At 42.5% G+C, this 25,579-nt stretch overlaps 1 non-coding gene across 1 annotated transcript; it reads left to right on the top strand.

The window, feature by feature from the left end:
• Window positions 1-9,690: 9,690 nt before the first annotated feature.
• Window positions 9,691-9,764, top strand: Trnat-ugu. The gene has a single exon. It is a non-coding gene; the product is annotated as a tRNA-Thr (tRNA).
• The last annotated feature ends 15,815 nt before the right edge of the window (window positions 9,765-25,579 follow it).

Below are 25,579 nucleotides of genomic sequence, written 5' to 3'. Positions count from 1 at the left end.
TTCGCTGCAATTTACTAATGCTGTAACTTCTCTGTATACTACAGCTCCATCGGCAAAAAGCAGCATGGAACTTCCGACACCATCTACTAGGTCATTTAGATATATTATGAAAAGCAGTGGCCCCATAACACTCCCCTGTGGCACGCCAGAGGTTACAGGGTTATTACAAATGATTGAAGCGATTTCACAGCTCTACAATAACTTTATTATTTGAGATATTTTCACAATGCTTTGCACACACATACAAAAACTCAAAAAGTTTTTTTAGGCATTCACAAATGTTCGATATGTGCCCCTTTAGTGATTAGGCAGACATCAACCCGATAATCAAGTTCCTGCCACACTCGGCGCAGCCTGTCCCCATCAATGAGTTCGAAAGCATCAAAAAATGGCTCTGAGCACTATGGGACTTAACATCTGTGGTCATCAGTCCCCTAGAACTTAGAACTACTTAAACCTAACTAACCTAAGGACATCACACAACACCCAGCCATCACGAGGCAGAGAAAATCCCTGACCCCGCCGGGAATCGAACCCGGGAACCCGGGCGTGGGAAGCGAGAACGCTACCGCACGACCACGAGATGCGGGCTCTCGAAAGCATCGTTGATGCGAGCTCGCAGTTCTGGCACGTTTCTTGGTAGAGGAGGTTTAAACACTGAATCTTTCACATAACCCCACAGAAAGAAATCGCGTGGGGTTAAGTCGGAAGAGCGTGGAGGCCATGACATGAATTGCTGATCATGATCTCCACCACGACCGATCCATCGGTTTTCCAATCTCCTGTTTAAGAAATGCCGAACATCATGATGGAAGTGCGATGGAGTACCATCCTGTGGTACGTTTAGCTCCCTGCTTGCTTTATTCGTCGACTTCCGCGGGCTACGCGTGAAACTTGCCCGCACGCGTTCAACCGTTTCTTCGCTCACTGCAGGCCGACCCGTTGATTTCCCCTTACAGAGGCATCCAAAAGCTTTAAACTGCGCATACCATTGCCGAATGGAGTTAGCAGTTGCTGGATCTTTGTTGAACTTCGTCCTGAAGTGTCGTTGCACTGTTATGACTGACTGATGTGAGTGCATTTCAAGCACGACATACGCTTTCTCGGCTCCTGACGCCAATTTGTCTCACTGCGCTCTCGAGCGCTCTGGCGGCAGAAATCTGAAGTGCAGCTTCAGCCGAACAAAACTTTATGAGTTTTTCTACGTATCTGTAGTGTGTCGTGACCATATGTCAATGAATGGAGCTACAGTGAATTTATGAAATCGCTTCAATCATTTGTAATAGCCCTGTACTTTAACGTCTGTAGACGTCCCTCCATTGAGAACAATATGCTGTGTTCTGTTTGCTAAAAACTCTTCAGTCCAGCCACACAGCTGTTCTGATATTCCGTAGGCTCTTACTTTGTTTATCAGGCGACAGTGCGGGACTGTATCGGACGCCTTCCGGAAGTCAAGGAAAATGGCATCAACCTGGGAGCCTCTATTTAATATTTTCTGGGTCTCATGAACAATTAAAGCGAGTTGGGTCTCACACGCTCGCTGTTTCCGGAAGCCATGTTGATTCCTACGGAGTAGATTCTGGGTTTCCAGAAATGACATGATACGCGAGCAAAAAACATGTTCTAAATTCTACAACAGATCGCTGTCAGAGATATAGACCTATAGTTTTGTGCATCTGCTCGACGACCCTTCTTGAAAACCGGAACTACCTGTGCTCTTTTCCAATCATTTGGAACCTTCCGTTCCTCTAGAGACTTGCGGTACACGGTTGTTAGGAGGAGGCAATTTCTTTCGCGTACTCTGTGTAGAATCGAATTGGTATCCCGTCAGGTCAAGTGGACTTTCCTCTGTTGAGTGATTTCAGTTGCTTTTCTATTCCTTGGACACTTATTTCGATGTCAGCCAATTTTTCGTTCGTGCGGGGATTTGGAGAAGGAACTGTAGTGCGGTCTTCCTTTATGAAACAGCTTTTGAGAAAGGTGCTTACTATTTCAGCTTTACGTGTGTCATCCTCTGTTTCAATGCCATTATCATCCCAGTGTGTTTGGATATGCTGTTTCGATCCACTTACTGATTTAACGTAAGACCAGAACTTCCTAGGATTTTCTGTTAAGTTGGTACATAGAATTTTACCTTCGAATTCACAGAACGCTTCACTCTTAGCCCTCCTTACGCTAACTTTGACATCGTTTAGCTTCTGTTTGTCTGAGAGTTTTTGGGTGCGTTTAAATTTGCAGTGAAGCTCACTTTGCTTTCGCAGTAGTTTCCTAACTTTGTTGTTGAACCACGGTGGGTTTTTCCCGTCCCTCACATTTTTACTCGGCACGCACCTGTCTAAACCCCATTTTAGGATTGCCTTGAACTTTTTCCATAAGCACTCAACATTGTCAGTGTCGGAACAGAAATGTTCGTTTTGATCTGTTAGGTAGTCTTAAATCTGCCTCCTATTACTCTTGCTAAACAGATAAACCTTCCTCTCTTTTTTTATATTCCTACTTACTTCCATATTCAGGGATGCTGCAACGGCCTTATGATCACTGATTCCCTGTTGTGCGCTTACAGAGTGGAAAAGTTCGGGTCTGTTTGTTATCAGTAGGTCCAAGATGTTATCTCCACGAGTCGGTTCTCTGTTTCAGTGCTTCAGATAATGCACTCAGTGTAATGTCACTCGACGCTCTGTCCCTACCAGTTGTCCTAAACATCTGAGTGTTCCAGTCTATATCTGGTAAATTGAAATCTCCATCTAAGACTATAACATCCTGAGGAAATTTATGTGAAATGTATTCCTGACTTTCTCTCAGTTTTTCTGCCACTAATGCTGCTGAGTTGTGAGGTCGGTAAAAGGAGCCGATTATTAAAATGTTCAAATGTGTGTGAAATCGTATGGGACTTAACTGCTAAGGTCATCAATCCCTAAGCATATACACTACTTAACCTAAATTATCCTAAGGACAAACAGACACACATCCATGCCCGAGGGAGGACTCGAACCTCCGCCGGGACCAGCCGCTCAGCCCATGACTGCAGCGCCTGAGACCGCTCGGCTAATCCCTCGCTGCAGCCGATTATTAACCAAGCTCGGTTGTTGAGTATAACCTCCACCCATAATAATTCACAGGAACTATCCACTTCTAAAACTACTACTAACAGTGACAAACACGTCACCAACGGTTGCATGCAATCTATCCTTTCTAAACACCGTCGGTGCCTTTGTAAAAATTTCGGCAGAATTTATCTCTGGCTGCAGCCAGCTTTCCGTACCTATAACGATTTCAGCTTCGGTGTTTTCTATCAGCGCCTGAAGTTCCGGTACTTTACCAACGCAGCTTCAACAGTTTACAATTACAATACCGATTGCTGCTTGATCCCCGTATGTCCTGACTTTGCCCCGCATCCTTTGAGGCTGTTGCCCTTTCTGTACTTTCCCGAGGCCGTCTAACATAAAAAACCGACCAGTCCACGCCACACAACCCCCGCTACCCGTGTAGCCGCCTGCTGTGTGTAGTGGACTCCTGATCTATCCAGCGGAACCCGAATCCCCACCACACCATGGTGCAAGTTGAGGAATCTGTAGCCCACACAGTCGCAGAACCGTCTCAAAAAATGGCTCTGAGCACTATGGGACTTAACTACTGAGGTCATCAGTCCCCTAGAACTTAGAACTACTTAAACCTAACTAACGTAAGGACATAATGGTCGCGCGGTTCCAGACTGTAGCGCCTAGAACCGCTCGGCCACTCGAGCCGGCAGAACCGTCTCAGCCTCTGATTCAGCCCCACCACTCAGCTCTGTACCAAAGGTCCGAAGTCAGTCCTGCAACGATGAATATGAGTGGCCATAATTTTGTAAGTAAAACATCTAAAGGACTGCATCCAAATAGTCCTTCAATCTGCTGCGTGATGACAGTTATTAACGATACTAGAGTAAAGAGAGAAGAATTATTTCGTTAAAAATGTAAAGTAAAAACTAAGTAGTTATGTACAACGTATTCCACTGCATTAAAGAACTACACTGAAGCGGCAAAGAAACTGGTATAGGCATACATATTCAAATACAGATACATGTAAACAGATAGAATACGGCTCTGTGGACGTCAACGCCCATATAAGACAAGTGTCTGGAGCAGTTGTTGGATCGGTTTCTGCATTAACAATGGCGGGTTATCAATATTTAAGTCATTTTGAATGTTGCATTATAGTCGGCGCAAGAGCGATGGGACACAACATCTCCCAGATAGCGACGGAGTGGGTATTTTCCTGTTTGACCATTTCACGAGTGTTCCATGAATTTCAGGAATCCGGTGAAACATCAAATCTCCGACATCACTGCGACCAGAGAAAGATCCTGCAAGAACGATACCAACGACTACTGAAGAGAATCGATCAGCGTGACAGAAGTATAACCCCTCCGCAAATTGATGAAGATTTAAATGCTAGGTCATCAACAAGTGTCAGCGTGCGAACCATTCAATGAAACATCATCGATATGGGCTTTCAGAGACGAAGGCTCACTCGTTTACCCTTACTGACTCCACGGTACAAAGCTTTACGCCTCGCTTGGACCCGTCGACACTGACGTTGACTGTTGATGACGAACTTGTTTTCTGGTAGGACGCGTCTCGTTTTAAATTGTATCGAGCGGATAGACATGTATGGATATGGAGAGAACCTCATGAATCCTTGCCCCTGCATTTCGGTATGGGACTGCTCAAGTTGCTGGAGGCTCTGTAATGGTGCTGGGCGTGTGCAGCTGGAGTGATATGGGACTCCTGATACGTCTGGATACGTCTCTACCACGTGCGTAAGCATCCTGTCTGATCACCTGCATCCATTGAAGTCCATTATGCAGTCCGAAGGACTTGGGAAATTCAAGCAGGACAATGCGACACCCCAGACGCCCAGAATTGCGACAGAGTGGCTTCAGGGACACTCTTTTGAGTTTAAACAATACCGCTAGCCACCAAGCTCCCCAGACATGAAGATTATTGAGCATACCTGGGATGCGTTGCAACTTGCTTTAGAGAAGGGATCTCAACCCCCTCGTACTCCTGCTGACTTATGGAAGTCCTGCATGATTCATGGAATCAATTTCCTCCAGCACTACTCCATACATTAGAGTCAATGTCACATCGCGTTGCGGCACTCCCGAGGGGCCTACTTTATATTAGGCTGGTGTAGCAGCTTCTTTGGTTCTTCGGTGTTTAATAATAGTTCAGAGAAGAAAATGAATTGAAAAAGTACAGTAAACATTATGTCCCATGCGCTTTGGTGATCAATACAGTGATAATAGAAGTGACACATGAGGAGGCTAAACTGATAACTGAAACCACTATAAATTTATAGAGTTAGAGGACAAGAGACACCTCAGCAGCTGAAGTAAAATAATGAAGCATTTAAGTAGGAGGGATACTTTACAAAGTATTTGCTGTTAAAAGCAGTAAGGGAACTGTTCATCGTAATTGATTATCAAGTTCGGGCAAATACCATATGTTTATCAGTCTCCATTACTGCATCGAGTTGAAGTGCCTCACTTTATGGATTTGTGTAGGACCTCATTTTGGACGTGAGACCTGTGCTCTTCATGAAGCAGGTTGCTTGCAGAAATACATTCTCCTTTCTTAAGTCTCCAACTTTATGGTGTTCCTTCAGATGGATGGGTATTTCTCTACCAGACCTGCCTATATAGAGGGGAAAGTCGGTTACCAAAATGTCTAAAAGTTCTTGGGGAAAGGTTGTTGCCAAAAATCTCTGGCCTGTTTACTTCAGATTTCTACACGATTCCCTAACGCACATTTGGGCGGTAATAAGCTACATATTTTTTGACGTACAGAATACATAAATGTATGTGAATATACAGTCTATGATGTAAGTTTTATTACTAAGCGTTTGGTTTGAAATTTGTGTCTGTTTCCCAATGCCTGAACCAGAAGCATAGCAACCGATTTTAACAAGGGCCACAGGTCATGACTTTTTTCGTTGCAGTCCACTGACACCCAGTGATTCAAATACGCCCTTCGATATAAAGCGATATTAGTTACCCATGCAGCTTATATTTGCTATGAATGTCAACAAGGCACTGAGCCAATCACTTTGTGCGGCAGACATTAAACATGCCAGGCAACGCCGGCCACTGCAGCTAGTTACATAATGAGCACGAAACAATTACGTTAGTTTTGTCTTTTTCAGCCAGCAACGTAACTATAATTGTGAGATTATATGGTCGAAATACCTCCTCTTCAGTTTCAACATTGTCATAAAATGCATTAAATGTGTTTTTTCAGTATACTACTAAATGTAGCGAATGATTGAGTTTAGTCCTATAACAGGATTAGTCATTCCTGCCACAATAAACTCAACCTTGTAATTGTTTTATTTATCCGAATGTTTATTCACAGTTGTAACAATACCTCTATTGACACCGCGCCGAACACACACAGGTGCCCATTCACAGCGCCGACAGTCTTTTTTGAGCGGCAACGTAATACGCTTCGAATACTTTGAGCTATAACACTTCGGTATCGCAGCACGTCCCGTAGGCGCGCATTCATTAAGTGTTGCAATGGCGGTACCAAAATAATGCACAGCAGGACAAATACCGGTGTGTGATTGGGTGCTCTGTACACAAGAGCTATTGTCAGCATCACTGACTGTCCGTGCGTTTGTATGTGTGTGTATGTGTTCGGCGTAATTATTTTGCACTCCGTACAGAAAGGCGTGAGAGAACAATCACGTATTTGTTTGTTTGATTGCAGGTGTGCCGCTGAATCCAGTCGGGTGGAGGACAAGGTAAGGGTCACACAACACTTGCACGGCGCTGGCGTTCCTGCGTTCCATTTGCTGCGACAACTTCGTCCGCCGCGGCCGCTCCTCTGTAATGCGCATACGAAACTCTCTGGAGTACTGAATATTCCGCGGACGTTACGGGGATATTTTGAATGGTAATGTTGGCAGGGCCTCGTGGTGGCTTGTTTGTGGTCGGTCCGCGCTGCGCAAGGCGATTGCGTATGCGGAGTCATGTGTGTGATGGGAAGCGGCGGCGCTGACCGACCGCCCACGGCGGGCGACCCACGTCTGACCGTATGCCCGCTGTCCGGGCAGCGTGGAAACCCAACGTCCGCTGCCAGATATCGACGAGGCGGCTGAGATCTCAGCCCCGTCTTTTCCTCTTTTCTTCTCGCACAGTGGTGCCGTACAGTACTTCCGCATCAACTCCTCCTCCATTTCGCAAGCACCTACCCAGTTCGCAAATGGATGGCGCCATACTCATGAATTTTTTTAAAAATTTTATTAACTTTGCAGCGGGATGTCCTTCCATTCACCATAGTCGTCAGTGACCTAAAGGAGGGAAGTCGTGTCCGACCCATGTGTGCGAATGGTTTAAGCTTTGTTTATTAGTGTGTGATTGCTAGCTGAGCAGATCTCTGTTTGCAAAGCGAATGTTGTCAGAAACACACTCTGGACTTCGGAAGACTTCTCTCAGAAGAGTGATTTCAGGTGTGCCGCAAGGGAGTGTCGTAGGACCGTTGCTATTCAAAAAAATGGTTCAAATGGCTCTGAGCCCTATGGGACTTCACATCTGAGGTCATCAGTCCCCTAGAACTTAGAACTACTTAAACCTAACTAACCTACGGACATCACACACATCCATGCCCGAGGCAGGATTCGAACCTGCGACCGTAGCGGTCGCGCGGTTCCACACTGAAGCGCCTAGAACCGCTCGGCCACACTGGCCGGCGTTGCTATTCACCATATACATAAATGACCTTGTGGATAACATCGGAAGTTCACTGAGGCTTTTTTTACGGATGATGCTGTAGTATATCGAGAGGTTGTAACAATGGAAAATTGAACTGAAATGCAGGAGGATCTGCAACGAATTGACACATGGTGCAGGGAGTGGCAATTGACTCTCAATGTAGACAAGTGTAATGTGCTGCGAATACATAGCAAGAAAGATCCTTTATCAATTAGCTACAATACAGCAGGGCAGCAACTGGGAGCAGTTAATTCCATAAATTTTCTGGGAGTAGGCATTAGGAGTGATTTAAAATGGAATGATCATATAAAGTTGATCGTCGGTAAAGCAGATGCCAGACTGAGATTCATTGGAAGAATCCTAAGGAAATGCAATCCGAAAACAAAGAAAGTAGGTTACGGTACATTTATTTGCCCACTGCTTGAATATTGCTCACCAGTGTGGGATCCGTACCAGACAGGGTTGATAGAAGAGATAGAGAAGATCCAACGGAGAGCAGCGCGCTTCGTTACAGGATCATTTAGTAATTGCGAAAGCGTTACGGAGATGATAGATAAACTCCAGTGGAAGACTCTGCAGGAGAAGCTGGCATACCATTGCACACCACGCTGCATATCGGCAGGGACCGTTCAAACTGGTGGAGGCTCTGTAATGGTGTGGTGCGTGTGCGGATGGAGTGCTGCGGGACCCCTGATACGTCTAGATACAACTCTGAAAAGTGACACATACGTTACCATCCCGTCTAATCACCTGCATCCATTCATGTCCATTGTTCATTCCGACGGACTTAGGGAATGCCAGCAGGAAAATGGGACACCCCACACGTCCAGAATGGCTACAAAGTGGCTCCAGGAACACTCTTCTGAGTTCAAACACTTCCGCTGACCACCTCACCCCAGACATGAACATTATTGAGCTTATCTGGGATGCCTTGCTAAGTTCTGTTCAGAAGAGATCTTCATCCCCCTGTATTCTTACGGATTTATGAACAGCGCCGTAGGATTCATGGTGTCAATTCCCTCCAGCGCTACTACTACACTAGTCGAGTCCATGCAACGTCTTGTTGCGGCACTTCTGCGTGCTCTCGGGGGCTCTACTCGACATTGGGTGTGTGTACCAGTTTCTTTGCTCTCCAGTGTATAATAGCCTCTCCACTGGTTTAATATCTAGAGGTAAGCACTTCAAAATTTTAAATCCTTTCTTAATTTTCGTATTTTGCGATTTTACACGTACAGACATATAATGAGTGTGTGTTATGTCAGTTAATAGTGCTACTTTATTTATAATACTATTTCAGTATACATGTGTACATTGCTTTTCAATTTCTGGGACCTATGGCATATTGGGAGAAATATCATCTGCGTAAAATTTTCACGAACATTTTAACAGACTGTTGACTACCAGAATAGTTGATCAATACCATTAGCCGCTGACAGGCGTTGATGTATATCAACGGGGCCAGTTGATAGTTTGTGCCCGGATCGGGAATCGAAGCCGGCATCTCCTGCTTACATGACACCTGAGCCACCGAGGGCACAGAGGATAATGCGAATGCTGGGAATTATCCCCGTGTGACCCACATTCTCAGCTTATGGTCCACACACTACATTCGTAGTGCCCCTGCCATTATACCCATTACTGGCAGCACACAATAAACCGAGTCCCGTAAGAGTTCAGGCAATTCGTGTGCATCCACACTGAAGAAGGTCATCAGCAGGTTAGCCTTAACGATATGAAGACGGCAGATGACCTTCTTCAGTGCGGATGGACACGAATTACCTGAACTCTTACGGGACTCGATGGATTGTCTGCTGCGAGTTATGCGTATAATGGCAGGGGCACTACGAATGTAGTGTGTGGACCATAAGTTCAGAATGTGGGTCTCACGGGGAGCGTATTGGTAATAAGTCCCTGCAGCCGCACTTTCCTCTGTACCCTCGGTGGCTCAGATGGATAGAGCGTCTGCCATGTAAGCAGGAGATCCCGGGTTCGAGTCCCGGTCGGGGCAAACATTTTCAACTGTCCCTGTTGTTGTATACCAACGCCTGTCAGCGGCTAATGGTATTGATGTAGCTGTAATTTCATTCTAGATACCTGCACGGTCACCAACGGCATCTGTTCTTTCAAATATGTCCGAAAGAACAGGTGCCACCTTCATACCAGAATAGTTGCCGTCCCGTTAGCCGTGAAGTCTAACGCACTGCTTTCCGGGCGGGAAGGCGTGCCTGTCCCTGGCACGAATCCGCCCGGCGGTTAGTGTCGAGGTCCGGTGTGCTGGCCAGTCTGTGGATGGTTTTTAAGGCGGTTTCCCATCTGCCTTGACGAATGTGGGTTGTTTCCCCTTATTCTGCCCCGGTTACACTATGTCGGCGATTGTTGCACAAACGCTGTCTCCATGTACGCGTACACCATAATTACTATACCACGCAAACATTTGGGATTTGGGGTTACACTCGTCTGGTGTGAGACGTGAGGGGGGGGGGGGGGGGCGAAGGGGGCGTTCCACTGGGGGCCGAACCGCACAATAACCCTGGGTTCGGTGTGGGGCGATGGGATGATTGGACTGCTGTAGCCGGTTGTGCGGTTGTGACGCACTGAGGGCTATGGCTGGGACGAAGCCTCTCCGTCGTTTCTAGGTCCCTGTTCCATACGATACAATACCAGAATAGATCATTGCGCGACTGACTAACGTAAATACGGTCGACCGAGTTTTCCGCAACAGTTACGTGCAGAAGGAGGAGTTTACAGGAAGTGAATATGCAACTGAAAAACAGTGAGTAGTTGAAGGTAGTTTCCGGAAGTGTTTAGACAGATCAGTCGCTAGTGTGGTGTGAATCGGTGGAAAATTGTAACTGAGCTGTGGGGAACAGGGCAGTTTTTATAGTATTGATAGGAGGAGAAGTTTGAAGGCAAATAGAAATATTACCTTTTAGATGGTTGTTAACTACAGGAAAAGACTAATTGGACGTGTATCATTCTGGAACGCGAGTGATGTATAGCTGTGGCTCTATTTCGCTGAACTTTAAGAATTTAATTTGGTTTCAACCCAGAGTCGGAAACGCAAGCGCAGAAGACGTCAGGAGAAGAAAAAAAAAAGTAATCAGAAACAAGAAAATTTAGTACAACACCTTTACAGCGCTTTCTACAATCAGCAGCAATCCAATTACGAGAACACTATGACATCGTAGCTTATTCAGGCAGCACACCAAACGATTGTAAGTGACACTTTCTAAGCCAGAAACAGGGTAGATTAACTTTATTGAGCTATGGTATGACGAGATAGCACTGATCAGTATTAGACAGTGATGAAATTGTTCGTTGTTTTGTTTTAAACTTAATAGTATGAGTGGCAACTCCAGTGTTAGCGGCGAGCTTCTGAACAATCACTACGACAGGAGTAATAAACTGGCGGTTTTCTAGCCAAACATACGACGAAGCAGTCATCTTTGTTGAAACGAAAACTTGCGTTCGCAATTTTCACGTGATGCAACATGTACTGCATGTTTAGCTACTAAACAGCATGCGGGTTCACCTCTACATTTCATTTTATGAACTTTCTTTAACCAGAAAAACAGACATCGCCATATTGCTGAGATACAGAGAGTGTTTGAGACAGTAGCATCGCACCAAAGGCATAGCAAAACCGTTACACCGCAGTTCATCACGCTGTAGGAGCGTCTCTGACTCTGTGAGGAGCTGTCAGCGGCCACCTCATTGCGCGTCATACGGCAGCAAAATTCCGACAGCGGATTACATCAAAGTTTAGTAGGTAGATGAAATTAGCTTGAGCTTCCGAGTTTATAAAGTTAGAATCTTTTGTGAAACAATAACAACGCGCTGCATTCAGCCGATGCTTTGAATTGTGACTTCATCCAGAATTGTTGTTATTGAACATTTGCATTCGAGTACTGCCCAGAATTCTAAGACATTTAACTCTAGCTGTAGTTCACATTGCCAAAAACTTCTGTTTCACACACTAATTAACATTTTGCTATTAGGATGGCGACGCTACCGATCTGTCTGCATTTCTCATGTGCATGAAGGATTTTGAGTGCTCACCCATACATCTACGTCCTGTAGATAATAGCTCACCAGCAACAGTCATCACTATGCTCGTAGTGGGGCCAATAGCAAATTTTGTCTCTTATCTATTTATGTGCTTCAGTGTGCAGTTGTTTTGGCTGTGTCATTGTGGATTTGTCTGTGTATCGAACAGTCCGTTGCTGTCAGCTGTAAAGATAATCTCACTGGTGCGTTCGTTCAAGTCTGGGAACTAAACGCTTTAAGTAGAATTCGATTAAGGGGCTTGTCATTTCAAGTTTATTTAGTAGGCTAGTGATGGTTGTGGCACATTTGGGTACCGAAATACTGCGTGTTCAAGACATCATAGTGTACGCTTGCTACCTGAATTTGACATTCAGAGTGATAAAGATATTGTTTTGACCTTTATTTGTCAACTACAACCGGATTTACCGTGGAGCACGTCAAGAATTTATAGAATCCGAAAGCTTTCGTGAAAATGTCTTAACCTACATGGATACAGTCGTAAGAGCTAATCAGCAGGTAGAGCAGTTAGAATCATTCTACAGTATTTGGTATCAGGACTACCATTCCCTCCATAAATAGTGGAGGAAGGCGTTGTTTAGTAATGGTTCATTGCACATTTAGATGAGTTCCCTTCCTATGATACCTGAAAACAGTTTGTATAACTCGATGGGCAATCCGTCTAATCCAGCAGCTTCCGTCTTGGGAGCGTCGATGATGATACGTTTAACGTTCTCATTTGTTATCCTGATGATCAGTTTTTCGTTATCGCTTCAGTCTAGACACAATGCTATTCTGTTCAAAAAGTAATCAGCTGATCTCTGCTCTACATTCATTGCTTGCCTAAAGCCTTTATAAGATGTAAATTGAAGGAGGATCACTGCTGTCAGCAACAGTGAGACATTAAGTGGAATCAGCGGCGACGAGCGAAAATGTCGACCAGATCGGGATTTGAACCCGGGATCTCTTGCTTACATTTTTTGTACTAAATAAAAAATCTTTGGTGGCGGTGAAGCTTTTTAAACATTTAATTTATTTCAAAATAAGGAAATCATTTCTTCTACAGTTTATTTTTTCTATTTTTTCAAATGCATTTACGCCTTTATATTTCCATTTTCGGTTTGTTAGGACATAATCGGTTACAGATTGGAGTAGGTTGTCCCACAACTGGTTTACCAGGGAGGTGCAGTAACCATTGCGCCTTCTAGGACACACTGTTACCGCAACTGCACGGACTATCTAGGCATGCCCCACTGCCGATCCGCCGATCGCTGTGGCTGAGCGGTTCGAGGCCCTTCAGACCGGAACCGCGCTGTTGCTACGGTCACAGGTTTGAATCCTGCCTCGGACATGAATGTGTGTGATGTCCTTAGGTTAGTTAGGTTTAAGTAGTTCTAAGTCTAGGGGACTGATGACCTCAGATGTTAAGTCCCATAGTGCTCAGAGCCATTTGAACCATTTGATTTGCCGATCCACAGTTCCAACGAGCGTCACCTATGCGTAGTGCCTGTCCATTATACTCCCGTTCGCTACTCAGAGATTCCCACAGGAGGTCGGACGTATTTGTGCATTCGCACTGAAAAAGTGGATTTATTGGTAGCTAGTCTTATCAATTATGTTGATGCATGGTATCTGTTCTTTCGTGGAAGTCACGAAGAACATATACCATGCAGAAAATTTGTAATATCACACATCATATTCCATGCTCGTGTTTTGTTGAATGTCGTTTCTTCCAGGAGTGCTTGTCATGAAAGATTTGCAGGAGAATTTTTGTGAATTTTGTAAGGTAAGATATGTACTGGCGGAAGTAAAGGTGTGCTTCGTGACTCGTGCTTGGGTAGCTCAGACGACTGAGCACTTGTCCGCGAAAAGTAAAGGTCCCGAATTCGAGTCTCGGTCCGTCATACAATTTTAATCTGCTAGGAGGTTTTGTACCACTGCACACTCCTATGAAGCATTAACAAAATCATTTTTGCGCAGTATTTCTCACCATCTACTTGACACAAACTCAAAATTATCACCAGAAATACCGAAATTATCAAGCAGCGAAATACGAGTTTCCAAAGCTGTAGGCTGCACATGACTTGTATACTTGTCAAAGGTGAACAGCGCGGTACTTTTGCTAATCTAATCCATCATGATATACGGGTATGAAGCCGAACCTCCGCCTCTAAAACGCTACACAGTGCGGGATTAGGAAGATGGATTCATTAGGTACAATTTCGGCGAGTTAACAAGGAACAAGCGTACAATAACACGCGTAAACGTAACCAGTCTACTAGAGAACAAAACACCGCGAAGCACATTCTGAAAGACTGAGCACTGAATTTCCCATCCACCGTCAGAGCTACTCTATGAACAGTACCAACGTCTTGCTTCCATTTCGCAGGAGCTCTGCTGCATATCTTGCGGGAATATCACTTATGAATGGAAGGATGTACTGGAGCAATACCTTACCATTGACCTAGGGAGTTGTTTGCAGAATGAATTCTCAGTCTACCGTACAGTCAGTGGAACACTTGCTTGCTAAAGCTAAACGACCGTGATTCGAATCGCGTTCTTACACGGATTTTCCGCTCCCACGAAGTTTCAGATCAGCGCACTCTCCGCTGCGGAGTGAAAATTTACTCTGTATATAGCATTTTTAGCAATGAAATACAGCAGTTCGCTCTGAAAAACATCCATACCTAATGAAAGGAAAATTACGCCGCTTACGCCTCTACTCATGAAAAGAAATGCAAATAACCCACTGAATTATGAGCCTAAGCTTGGCACTGATTTGTTATAGATTTTTCGAAATATTACTGTTCTAGCGTTATGGAATACCTAGAAGAAAACGTTCTAGTGAGCCGTAAGCAGCGCCGATACAGACAATATCGTTCCTGCTCTTATTTGCCTGAGGTAATGAGTACTATCGACAGAGGCTTTCGTGTTGATTCCACATTTCTGGATTTCTGGAAGAGGTTTGACGACGTACCTCCCAAGCGTCATCAGATCCAATTGCGTATCTATGAAGTTGCATCTCAGCTGTGCGACCGTGTTCGTAATTTACCGTCAGAAAAATTACATTTCTTAGTAAATGATAGTAAGTCATCTAGATAGAAATGGGAATCTTTCAGTGAAAGGAGGCGTTGTTAGCCTCTTCGATAACTTTGGAGTGTCGACATTCGAATTAGACTATGAAAAATTCTGCTGCTTCCATCCTACATCCCGCATTTTCACCACGAGAATATGGTAAGAGAGATCAGACAAGAGCCTGGACACAAAGACACTAACTACTTTCCCTAGCTCCATAAAAGAAACTGGTACGAAATGCCCTCCGGCAAGCACTGTCTAGTGAGTTGTACGTTATCTATAAGCTTTCTTTACTATTCAAAAACAGACATAATGTCTTATGGGATAACAGCAATCAGTGATTTTATAATGTTACTTAAAATCCGTCTTGATTGCAAATTTTCTTATTATTCATATGACCGGTCATATGAATAATAAAAAAATTTGCAATCAAGACGGATTTTAAGTAACATTATCTTTCTTTACTACATGATCAAATTAATATTTTGTCCTGTCAATAATAAATGTCATCAACTGGTTATGAAATGAACCGAACCGATTGTTCTAACTTTTCTGCAGTGACATACAGTTTAAGCCTGCTGACTTCCAAGCTGATTAACAGGTATTAATGTGATAATCGCGCATTTAATGTGACTTACTGAGCTAATTGGTGGCTGTGTCAGCGGTGGAACCGTGCGTAACATATTCATTGCGGTTCATTGCAGAATAGGATGAAGAGATATGGCGTTATCGGACGCAAACTTTTTGGATAAAAGGAAAATTTCAGATACCTACAATGATATTTTCACTCAGCAGCTGAGAGTGCACCGATATGAAACTTGCAGGCAGATTAAAGATGTGTGCCGTTCCCGGATTCAAAACCGGGAATTTGCCTCTTAGGCGCAAGGGTTCTATCAGTTAAGCACGCAAGGTACGACTCACTACCTATCCTCACAGCTGAACCTCCGAATGTATCTCACCTCCTACATTCCAAAAGTCACAGAAATTTTCCTCCGAGACTTTTAGAACTAGTACTGCTGAATACACATTTTTTAGAGCGGCTGCCTGCGAAATGATCCCGGGTTCGGTTCCCGGTCCAGCACACAGTTTTAATCTGTTACGAAATTTCAAAAAATGGCTCTGAGCACAATGGGACTTAACAGCTGAGATCATCAGTCCCCTAGAACTTAGAACTAATTAAACCTAACTAACCTAAGGACATCACACACATCCATGCCCTTGGCAGGATTAGAACCTGCGACCGTAGCGCCTAGAACCACTTGGCTACACCGACCGGCTGAAATTTCAACTTCACATGTAATTTTCAGGAACCTTACGAATTCAGACTATGAACCAGAACATTCTTTCTGCAGTTCAAGTTTCACAAAGTATGCAAGAAAGGCTCTACGCTACTTGAAAGCAAGGGAGACCTTTTAGTAGTATTAAAGCTGTGATGGCGAGACGTGATCGTGCCCGTATAGCTCAGGAGAAATTAACAGTGGTCTGAAAGCCAGACATAGGGTTTGAATTCCGGTCCACCATCTATTTTGAATCAAGGTAGAAAGCGGCGAAATTTTCGCTACAAAGTGAGAGGTTTATTCTCTGCGATGAAGGTATTTGAAGAGTATTACAACTGCCATCAAATAGCCTCTGGCCTCTATTTATTTTCGGCGTGTTTGAAAATTATTTTTACCCTTACACCATAGAAATCCATAGAAATACCTGTTTTTGTTTTCTGGCCTCGGTCTATATTTTTCATCAGTGATAATCCCCAGTTCAGGCCTAATCGCTTTTTGATTTCTGCCAGCTCCATTCTTTTCCTATCTATAGGGCCATTACATGCATAACCTCTTTCTCTGTGTACATCCACCGATCTGCGTGCGCGTCGAAATGGCGCCGGTACATTTGATTGTGCAATCTTTAATGTCAGCAGGCATTTAGATTCTGAATAACGGCTGCACACAATCTGCCCGTACGGTATCAGCTCACGGCATCTAAATTATTTATTCAAATGGCCGCAGCTAGCAAAACATAAACCTGTCGGCGTGGAACGTGCACTCATAAAGAATGCAAAGAATTCATTCCATGCACGTAAATATGCTGCCACTGTAGCGACGAGCGGGCATTTGCGTTACGGAATGGAAAATTTGCGGTGATCCGCGATGCTGAGCCAGCTAGTTTTTTATGAGGGCCGTCGGGGCTGAAGGGTGTGCTGACCGGGGCACGGCCGGCAGAAGGGAAAAAAGCACCGCTTGTCAGCGTAAAAGCTTTGTTTATTTACTCTATCCCAGCGATTCGGATTACAGATGTTGCCGGCTTCGTTCGGCAGGACACTTTCTCTCAAGAGGACTATCAGTTTACCGAACTCTTCTTTGAGAAACATTTGCTACGTTACTCTTAGACCTTCCATGCAAATTGCGTTCACTAGGTTAGAAGAGAATAGAAGCTTTCGAAATGTGGTGCTACAGAAGAATGCTGAAGATTAGATGGGTAGATCACATAACTAATGAGGAAGTATTGAATAGGATTGGGGAGAAGAGAAGTTTGTGGCACAACTTGACCAGAAGAAGGGATCGGTTGGTAGGACATGTTCTGAGGCATCAAGGGATCACCAATTTAGTATTGGAGGGCAGCGTGGAGGGTAAAAATCGTAGAGGGAGACCAAGAGATGAATACACTAAGCAGATTCAGAAGGATGTAGGTTGTAGTAGGTACTGGGAGATGAAAAAGCTTGCACAGGATAGAGTAGCATGGAGAGCTGCATCAAACCAGTCTCAGGACTGAAGACCACAACAACAACAACAGGTTATGTACTGCCCAAATGTGTAACACTATACATCTACAAACAGTATTGACGTTGACGGATTTATCAATAGCTGTTATTCACTACAGTTTGTAAGGGGACGCCCTAAAAAGCAATGCCTCTGATATTTTAACTATGTTCTCAATGTAGGTTCCATGTCATGCGTATTACTAGGCCGACTTTCGATGACCCTAGTAGCAAACTTCTCCCACTGGATGGCTACGAACTGTAGCGTATAACGTGGCGGTGTGTATCGTTACTTCGTTGTTGTGTGTGAAACAGCTTGCTGTAACCGAGTGTCTAGCCGTCCACTTATGGAGCACCCTCCTTCAGCATGACCATGGCAGACCACACACGAGCGCTGCGACAAATGTAATAACCTGACGACTTTGGTTCACAGTTGTCAAACATCCTCCACCAGAGGGTAAATGCTCCTCTTGGAGCGCAAAAAATAGGAGTATGTTTATTTAAAAGACTCTGACTAAATATAATTGGTACCAGCTGACTCGTTTTACCTTCCTCACCAGCTTTAAGAAGTTTTACATTCTGTGGAACAAGGAGACAGTGGTTGTGGTAAAGGGATGGAAAGGTAATAAATACTAGAAGATAGTAGGCAGTGTTTGTGATAGGGAAAGAGTGAAGAGACAATGGCAGTCTGATAAAATGAGGAGGACACAGTGGCACTGGAACACTGTTGGCAGTAGCATAACGTCGCTAGGAAAAGAAAGAGTGATGGAGGCAGAGCCAGTGGGATAAGAATAGAGAGAAGGAGAAAGTGAAATTCTGAGACTTTCAAATAAACATGAATGTATCACATTTTCTTCTACTTCAGTATAAGCATTTTCCGCTGATCCCCTTCATTTTCCTGGTGCAACAGGCCATGTTCTCATTCAAAAATTAATGTATTTGTCAGTAAAATGTTTGACAGTAAAATATTGATAAATTGCTTACGTGAAATTAAAATAACGCGAAACAAGTTTTACACCACATGGAGGATTTCACGTGCTAGTAAATTTTTCCTATGCTTCACAACTACAACATGGAGTTCTGAGACTCCTTCTGCTTATAACAGAGACATTGATCAGCATATTAGTACTACGTCACTTTACAAAATACGTTATTCGTACGTATTTTACGTGTAGAAGAAGGGTAACTTTGAACCTCTGTATCTCGGGAATGGATATAAAGATAGCAAGAAAATGCTTAGGGTTTTTCGAGATCAGAAATATATCGTTCAAATATCAGGTCATACTGTCATCGTTCGATGTGTTTTGTGTGGGAAAAATGAAGATCTGATGCTTAACTGAAAATACTGATAATTTAAATTCACTATATCTTTTAAACAAATAAAATTACAGACTTGATATTTACCAAATTTGTCATTTTAATGATGCACTTCTACTTGAAATGTCGATCGTTAAGATCGAACAAAGCGTTCAGATTTTAGAATTCAGGTTTTGTTCCAAAACTTGTTAATTTCACTTTAACAGTAAATCCTAACCTATTATAATATATTACTTTTGAATGCATTATGGGAACAGCAGTGATCAATGTCTTATAAATAGTTACTATTAAAAACAGTCTTGACCACAATTTATTTAATAAGGTGACCGGTTTCGACCACTACTGTGGTCATCTTCAGACCTATAAGTTGTATACAAAGCTCTGATTAGAGGGCTACATACATTAAACAGAATACATAAAGTTATAAAGCTATAAAACCTTGAATTACCATTGAGTAGGAACCTCTTTGTTGGAGAATCACTACTGGAGAAACCAGTGCACGTCTTACTATATATAATGGAGGCTCCATCCACTTCTGACTGCATGATGTCATTATTAACCAATGAGATATAAGTCGAATTACAAATTTAAAATTTCTTAGTTAAAAGAACATTGTCAAGAATTAGAAATAAATACACACTAAACTTAGCTTATTAAACAGCTATTGTCAATTAAGAAACGTTAAAAATATTTAAATATGTAGGAAAATGAACTTCGGTTTGGCAGTAGATGGGTTGCCCTCTCGAGGCCTGTCAGTGAACCATTTGGAACCACTGGTTGCTATGGTGAAGTTAGACGCCGTTGCAAAGATGATGCAGCAGGCTTTCTTCACTGAAGTTGTTGTACAGTCGATAGTCGAACTAGTGGTTGCCATGGTGAGGACAAACACCAGTGCAAAGATGTAGCAGCAGGATTCTTTCCAACGAAGTTGTTGCGAAGTAGAATGGCAAAGACTGTGGCGTCAGACGATGTATTATTGAGTAGCAACTTGTCTTTATTGAAAGGAAAAGAGTAAGTTACAATAATCTGTAGCTAACATGTATACTACGTGCTGCCCAAATATGATACGAAGTAGTTGTCCATATATATGAAATATTATCTATGAAGTTGATATGTAGATTACATGAGCCTTTTTTCTTTTTTTTTTTTTTTGATGCATTGCTATACCTCTGTTTATATGCCATTATATGCCAGTCATATAAGCAAATAGAAACGAAAGACTTTAAAATTATAAAATTATGAACCAGTGTCAAAATTAAAACGATGCGAATTAGCAATATGCAGCCTAAAAGCATAAAAGCAAAAATTCTAAAACATATAGTCAATCATAAAATAATGTTTGGTAAAAGACAATTACAATGTGAAGCTAAAATATTTGATAAAAGTCTTTATAGTTAATATATATATATATATATATATATATATATATATTATTTAACCTTTTAAAACAAAGAACAGAAGAGTAAACATTCTAAAGCAGATCATCGAAAAGCTCAAAGAAATGTTTGTCTTTGAACTGAAGTTGTTCGTTTAAAACAGATAATGGATTACTTTTGTGAAGTGAAAAAATTTCAATTTCTTCTAAGGTATTTAGCAGTGGTCCTTTTGGCACAGTATGTAATATTTTCAAATTGCTAGAAATGCAACCTTCAGAATGATTGTATCCATCAAGATGTTGACCAAATATTGATTTTATGCGTGCAGTACCAGTAGTATGTTCTTTGAAATGTGTTAAAAAGTTACGTCCAGTTTGGCCAATATACTGTTTCTCACAGTCATTACACATTATTTTATAAACGCCTGACTTTTGGTATCTATTTGAGTCTCCAATTGTGTGTTTCAGTTTCATCTGTAGGGGGTTATTAGTTTTAAATGCTATTGTCACGCTTGTGTTCTTAAAAAATTTATTTATTTTATCTGAGATAGGTCCCATATATGTCATTTGTGTAAATCTCTTCTTGGAATTTATAACAGCGTCATTTTTTTCTTTTAATTTTTTATATAACAGATCAACCTGAAGGGAATTACAATTGTTACCAACTGCTATCTGTTTTAATGTATCAATTTCCTTTTGGATTGTGTCATGTTGGATGGGTAATTTCAGTATCCTATGTATCATAGTTTTAAAAAATGCCATTTTGTATCTTAATGGATGGCATGATGTAGCATTTATTATTATGTCGGTTGATGTGGGTTTTCTATAAATAGAAATATTATGTTTTCCATTCTGATTTGTAAAATAATATGTAATGACTGTGAGAAACAGTATATTGGCCAAACTGGCCATAACTTTTTAACACGTTTCAAAGAACATACTACTGGTACTGCATGCATAAAATCAATATTTGGTCAACAGCTTGATGGATACAATCATTCTGAAGGTTGCATTTCTAGCAATTTGAAAATATTACATACTGTGCCAAAAGGACCACTGCTAAATACCTTAGAAGAAATTGAAATTTTTTCACTTCACAAAAGTAATCCATTATCTGTTTTAAACGAACAACTTCAGTTCAAAGACAAACATTTCTTTGAGCTTTTCGATGATCTGCTTTAGAATGTTTACTCTTCTGTTCTTTGTTTTAAAAGGTTAAATAATATATATATTAACTATAAAGACTTTTATCAAATATTTTAGCTTCACATTGTAATTGTCTTTTACCAAACATTATTTTATGATTGACTATATGTTTTAGAATTTTTGCTTTTATGCTTTTAGGCTGCATATTGCTAATTCGCATCATTTTAATTTTGACACTGGTTCATAATTTTATAAATTTAAAGTCTTTCGTTTCTATTTGCTTATATGACTGGCATATAATGGCATATAAACAGAGGTATAGCAATGCATCAAAAAAAAAAAAAAAAGAAAAAAGGCTCATGTAATCTACATATCAACTTCATAGATAATATTTCATATATATGGACAACTACTTCGTATCATATTTGGGCAGCATGTGGTATACATGTTAGCTACAGATTATTGTAGCTTACTCTTTTCGTTTCAATAAAGACAAGTTGCTACTCAATAATACATCGTCTGACGCCACAGTCTTTGCCATTCCATTTCGCAACAACTTCGTTGGAAGGAATCCTGCTGCCACATCTTTGCACTGGTGTTTGTCCTCACCATGGCAACCACTAGTTCGACTATCGACTGTACAACAACTTCAGTGAAGAAAGCCTGCTGCATCATCTTTGCAACGGCGTCTAACTTCACCATAGCAACCAGTGGTTCCAAATGGTTCACTGACAGGCCTCGAGAGGGCAACCCATCTACTGCCAAACCGAAGTTCATTTTCCTACATATTTAAATATTTTTAAAGTTTTTTAATTGACAATAGCTGTTTAATAAGCTAAGTTTAGTGTGTATTTATTTCTAATTCTTGACAATGTTCTTTTAACTAAGAAATTTTAAATTTGTAATTCGACTTATAACTCATTGGTTAATAATGACATCTTGCAGTCAGAAGTTGGTGGAGCCTCCATTATATATAGTAAGACGTGCACTGGTTTCTCCAGTAGTGATTCTCCAACAAAGAGGTTCCTACTCAATGGTAATTCAACGTTTTATAGCTTTATAACTTTATGTATTCTGTTTAATGTATGTAGCCCTCTAATTAGAGCTTTGTATACAACTTATAGGTCTGAAGATGACCACAGTAGTGGTCGAAACCGGTCACCTTATTAAATAAATTGTGGTCAAGACTGTTTTTAATAGTAATTATTATAAATATAATTAATAGTCTACTTTTATTGGGATCACCACGAAAATTTATGAAGGTCGGTAGATGAAAATTACTGTGGCTTCATTTCCTGAATAAATACAGCATTAAATAGTTTTAATAAATGTTTCCCTTTATGGCCGATCTTAGATCTGCCATATTTAACACTGCTACGTGTCCCTGGCCACAACCAGCTTGTGTGGGGTTTCCCTACGATGTAGGTTTTTATCTGTCTCACTCGCACACTACAGCGCCTAGGCCTCATTCAGCACAATAGACGCCTGTGAATTTCCCTATCTTGTGGCGAATCTGCACTCTTTGTGGCACACGATCCTGGACGACAGGGTTCGTTTCACAATTCCTGACGGCTGACGCTTACGGCCATATATTTAAATGAGAGAGAAATGCTCTTTAACTCACACGTCGCCGGCAAGGGTGGCCGAGCGGTTCTGGGCGCTGCAATCTGGAACAGCGCGACCGCTACGGTCGCTGGTTCGAATCCTGCCTCGGGCATGGATGTGTGTGATGTCCTTAGGTTAGTTAGGTTTAAGTAGTTCTAAGTTCTAGGGGACTGATGACCTCAGAAGTTAAGTCCCATAGTGCTCAGAGCAATTTGAACTCACACGTCCAAGATCGAATGTTTCCTCCACAAACCCTTAAAGGACCACCGCAGACCACATCAAATGCAAAAATAACGAAACGGTTTCTTCCATTGGCTCACATGGAGAAAGAGCATAATATTTATACTTTGAGCCAGAACTGTAGTATAGAGACACTAAGACGATCCTTCTATTGGATATACATTTGGTCCCTGATCCAAGGTTTATCCAAGACACTTGACCCTACCATTCTATAAATCAAAAGAATCCGAGGTAGGAGCCCCAGAAAAATCCCGTTTCTATTGTACTGGCGACTTCTGCCACCGAATGTATCAAGATGACCAAATGTAGCGGGAAGAGGTACAAGGCGCCGTATTAAGACTCGTCCAAGTTTTCCAAATAATTTATTTGTGTCCACTACTTGGTCCACATCACAGGGTCCCGAAATGCTGAGGCCACATCTCCAGCGACCCAGTGCAACGTGCTGTTGTGTGTCAGCCTTGTAGGGCTGCACCATTAGGGCTGTGCCGGCAGCTGTCTCAGTGGTCTTCTTCCCCATTGACTCTGCGCCACTCTGCTGGAAGCTGCCGAGCGGCCCACTGTGTCCTCCCTCACTGGCGTAGCTGAGATTGTGGCGACGACAAGCGTCCATGATCCGGCGTCCGAGTCTGCAGCTATCGCCTCGGGATGCCTTCGGCGTGTGTTGGACGACAGGACGACTGCCTGTGGTAGCGAGCCAATGGTGGCCCACCGCTGCCTGGGTGGCTACGGACCCTGCATCGACCTCAGAGGGTCGAACCAGCGACCATCCCTGGAGTGGAACGCTGGCGCCCCATCTGCTGCTGCGTGAGCTAGTGGTGTGACACGTCCCGCCATCCAGGAGAGCTGCCACACTTGAATCAATCTCGTTAGAAACCAGCTCCTGTTTATAAACGAGTGTGTGGCTCTGTTTTGCTAACACGCCGCTCTGAATCACATACTCACAACACCTAGGTTGCGCCCCTTCTGCCTGTAACTTGCGCCATGCAAACCGCTGCGTTTATGCTTTTCAGTGGTTCGACGGCCCTGTGGCCTCCATTCTACTTCGCAACCTCTGGTCAGCGTAACTTACTGTCAACAGGCCCACTCCTGGTTGTAACCTGTGTGCTCAGAAATGTTGCACCGAATCTAACTTTCCTATCTTTAACTGTGGTGCAACTACACTATGCTCGACGTTTTCGAACATAATGTTAAGCAGGCTGTAGCATGCTTGGTCCCATCCGATTTTTATTTGTTTCTAAAACGTATAGAACACCTTCGAGGACTCCATGTTGATAGTGATCTAGCAATGCAAGCAGAGGTGAGGTTGTGGTTACGACCACAAAGTCAAATAGTCAGAGTCAGTGACGGTATCAACAAACTGATTCCTCATTAGGAGAAACGTGTTCGTCTCCAGGATGACTATGCAGAGAAGTAAATATGTAGAAATGAATAATAAATGTGCAGAATGTTATTAAAGTTGGTTTTATATGAAAATCTCTAAGAATTTTCACAGTAAAAGTTCGGAGAAATTACTTTTGTGTATGTCCTTGTAATTCGAACTTCGTGCCGTAACTGAGACTTTAACAAATAGCCCACCGTAAGGTACAACGACAAGTCTGCGTAACATCGCCTCTAGCAATGATTTGGTTTGAGTAGTCACTTATATGCAGTCATGTAAGTGACTACTCAAACCAAATCATTTAAAGCTGCCTGCCACGAATTCGTCTCTTGTGCCAATCTCTACATCTCAGAGTAGCACTTTACCCTCCGTCCTCCACTATATTCTGGATATATTCAATTTTCTGTCTTCCTTCGTAGTTTCTACACTCTACAGCTCCTTCTACTACAAAGCTACGCCCTAATGTCTTCACACATGTCCTACCAGCCCAACCCATCCTCTTGTCAGTTTTTCTATCTTTGTCGGCAAACCTAATTCCTTGTACAGAACTGATTTTTTTCGTGCTCCTATAGCTCCACATGTCGGACACTTTGTCTTCTTCTCTGATTCCCTCACAGTCCACGATTCACTTCTGTACATTTCTGTGCCCTACAGGTTTATTCCCAGGATATTCTTTTGTTGATAATGACCTCATTTCGGCGATAAAAACAAATTCTTTTATACTGTACCATGCTGATTTCTCTATATCCACGAACACCTACCAAGTTGCTGGGATGTTGAAAATATGCCAGATATTTCCTATCGGATTAAAGGCGACTGATTTAGGACAGTCAAAATGGGAAAGTGTGCCTAAGTATTCGTCAAAACAAGAATGGACGCTGATCTGTCAAAACA

Source organism: Schistocerca piceifrons, chromosome 2 (assembly GCF_021461385.2).
Source record: "Schistocerca piceifrons isolate TAMUIC-IGC-003096 chromosome 2, iqSchPice1.1, whole genome shotgun sequence".
In the NCBI taxonomy this organism is placed as follows: Eukaryota; Metazoa; Arthropoda; class Insecta; order Orthoptera; family Acrididae; genus Schistocerca; species Schistocerca piceifrons.
This window is presented reverse-complemented; position numbering and strand designations above follow the sequence as displayed.